Source organism: Erinaceus europaeus, chromosome 2 (assembly GCF_950295315.1).
Source record: "Erinaceus europaeus chromosome 2, mEriEur2.1, whole genome shotgun sequence".
Taxonomy (NCBI): domain Eukaryota; kingdom Metazoa; phylum Chordata; class Mammalia; order Eulipotyphla; family Erinaceidae; genus Erinaceus; species Erinaceus europaeus.
In genome coordinates, this window is record NC_080163.1 from 182072637 (window position 1) to 182075806 (window position 3170).

The 3170-nt window shown below is 54.3% G+C and overlaps 1 protein-coding gene across 1 annotated transcript in view; it reads left to right on the forward strand.

Moving 5' to 3' along the window:
* Nucleotides 1-1925: 1925 nt before the first annotated feature.
* Nucleotides 1926-3170, forward strand: part of CEBPG (CCAAT enhancer binding protein gamma) — a 13398-nt gene continuing 12153 nt past the window's right edge. The window contains exon 1 of the mRNA XM_007539473.3: nucleotides 1926-2266. The gene's annotated coding sequence lies outside the window, so the exon portion shown is untranslated. The remainder of the gene's footprint in view (nucleotides 2267-3170) is intronic.

The window sequence follows — 3170 nt, forward strand, 5'->3', positions numbered from 1 at the left end:
TTAGTGAAGCATTGCTACAGGTCTCTTTCTCTCTCTCTCTCCCCCATCTCCTACCTCCTCTGTCCCTCTCAATCCAAAATAAACAACTTTTTAAGATGTGTAATCATTCGCTGCCTCTCTGACTCAAAGTGACAACTTTACTGGGTGGGGACATGTTTACTTTGTTGAATCCCCAGCACTAGTCCACGATTCAGCGCATAGATGGCTTGTGAACTGAGTTTAAGAATCACCAGCTGGGAGTCGGGCAGTAGTGCAGCGGGTTAAGTGCATGTGGCTCAAAGCACAAAGAGCAGTGTAAGGATCCGGGTTCAAGCCTCCCGGATCCCCACCTGCAGGGGAGTCACTTCACAGGTGGTAAAGCAGGTTTGCAGGTGTCTATCTTTCTCTCCCTCTGTCTGTCTTCCCCTCCTCTCTCCATTTCTCTCTGTCCTATCCAACAACGATGACAATAATAACTACAACAATAAAACAACAAGGGCAACAAAAGGGAATAAATAAATATTAAAAAAAGAATCAACAGCTACCAGTTTAAGAGGAAATACACACTCTTGTCTCTTTGCTTTGAGTATATCTACTGAAGGTGAAAGATGGTCAGTCTAGACAGAACAAGAATGCTGCATGCAGCATTGTAAGCAAACCAGAGGATGAAGGCCAATACCTAATCACTGTCTTTCCCATACACCTTTTCCAAGTGATTGAGATCAGGGTAAAGTTATGATTTTTGTGAGCAACACAATATAATCCAAATTCAGTAGTGTTGAAATCTTGAAAGAAATTTCATTTCAGAACAGAGTACCAAAGCTGTTTCTTTTAAAAAATTTTTTTAATATTTATTTTCCCTTTTGTTGCCCTTGTTTTTTGTTTTTTTATTGTTGTTGTAGTAGTTATTATTGTTGTTATTGATGTTGTCGTTGTTGGATAGGACAGAGAGAAATGGAGAGAGGAGGAGAAGACAGAGAGGGGGAGAGAATGGCAGACACCTGCAGACCTGCTTCATGGCCTGTGAAGCGACCCCCCTGCAGGTGGGGAGCTGGAGGCTCGAACCTGGATTCTTATGCCGGTCCTTGCGCTTCACGCCACGTGCGCTTAACCCGGAGTGCTATCGCCTGGCTCCCCAAAGCTGTTTCTTAATACTGTGTTTTTCTATGGTTGTTAGTTTTTAGTCGCAGTCCATGTGTGTTGTGTTTGTGTGGTGTGTGTACACATACATAAATATATATATATGTAAATGTTTTTACCACCTCTTCTATCAATTCCTCGAAACCAGTCTTATGGAGTTGCTTCCATTGCTGGGCTATGAAGAAATGTTTCCTCTTTCAGAGACTTGTTTTCTGGAAGATAAGAATTACTAAAGAGGAAACAATCAAACCTAGCCGGTGGGCTCTGCCCTACAGGCATGAGCTGCTTTCTGGTTTTTAAAAAGCTTTCAGATCCTCCTATGAATTGTCTTAGATACATAAAATTGAATTGCTTTTTTTTTTTTTTCTTTTCCCCCCAATCACTTCTTTCATCATGTTCACCTGGAAGATACAAGCGAATGCTGGTAGCAATACAATTCAGTCTGCAAATGTTCACTAATTCCAGGCTGGATTTTTTTTTTTTTTTTTTGCTGTTGTTGTTGTTATTCAACAAGTTTGCAGCTGCCTTCCCGCCGCGAGGGCCCGGCGGCGGGGCGCGTGTCCGGAGGCCCGGGGTCCCGCAAGTCCGCCTGGGCCGCCCGGGACACTGTCCAGCGAGGGGCTCCGGGGAGGCGCCACGAGGCCAAACGGGAATCGGAGATTCCGAACGTTTTCCAAACGCAGGCGCTGCTTCCACGAGCCTGCGGCTGCGCACCGCCTCCCACTTCCACGGTCCCTTCTCTCGCCGCGGGTCCGGGTCGTCCGCCGCGGACTGTAGGAGAACCGCGGGCGCCGCCGCCGGTAGCTCTGTCCTCACCCGCTCGCCCCCGTGGGCCACGCCTCCACTACGTGCCAGTCAGGCGGTCGGCGATTGACTGGCGGCGCTGTCCGTCTCGAGGGGCGGGCGCAACTCTGGCTGACGGGCTTTCCTATTGGTCGTAGCGGCGACAGCCACGCTCGGGGCCCCGGCTAGGAGGGGAAGCCGGTGGTGGCGGCGGCGGCGGCGGAACGGGCGGAGGCTGCCGGTTTCGTAACCGTCGCTCCTCTTCGCTGGCTCGCGGGCTGCGAGGCCTGAGTCGGGTCGGGCCGCGCCTCGCGCAGCCGCCGGGAGTGGAGGCCGCCTGGGGACGGGCGGGCTGGAAGCGCAGGTGAGGAGGCTACGGGCGGAGAAGGAGTCTGCGGTGGAGCCGGCCGCTCGCGTGAGCTCGGGACCCGGCCGCGGGCACTCCCGGCCCGGCGCGCGGCCACCAGGCTGTCGGGGCGGGTCCCGCGCGGCGTCTGATGCAACCTGCCGGCAACACCCGGCGGGGAGGCTGAGCTCATCCCTGGCGGCCGCCCAGCGCCGCGCCGCGGACCCCCGCGCTGCCCGGGGACCGAGGGGGGCCGGGGAGAACCGGGGGGCCTGGGGCAGGCGAGCTCGCCTCCCTCCGAGCCCGGCCCGGCCCGGCCCTTTGGGGTGAAGGGCGCTCCCCCGGCCGCTGGCCGCACCGCTTCTTGCGGGGACGGGGGGCGGGGGTTGGGGGGGATGGTCCTGCTCAGAAGTTGACAGACAGATCGACGGGCCCCGGGAAGGAAAGCAATCGGGTGCTGTGTTTTGTTTTGTTTTTTTAAAAGACACGACCTCCTCCCTCCCCTCCCAGGGAGCCCACGGGCTTCCATCTGGGAGCTGTGAGTTGAGTTCACGGTGGGCGCAGGGAGCCAGCTGTCAGCGGGTGTCTGCGCGACCCGGCGGGGGCGGTGTGTGTGTGTGTGTGTGGGGGGGTGGCTGCAGAGAAAGGAGGGGTCTGTCTGTCCGTCGGTCCTTCGAAGCTTGTATGTTTCCGAAGACCAGAAAACATGCAAGCGGCTGGAATGTTTGCTTTAACTCTTGTTAGAGATTGATGCTGTCGTCTGACATCTGCTAAAAAACAAACAAACAAACAAACAAAAGGTTTGAACATTGGTGGGTTACACAAAAATCGAGATCTCTCTCTCTGTGTGTGTGTTTCTCCGACACAATCGAATTCTTCGTCGAATAGGTGGCCCTTTAGTGCAGACACCATAGGTGGCTTC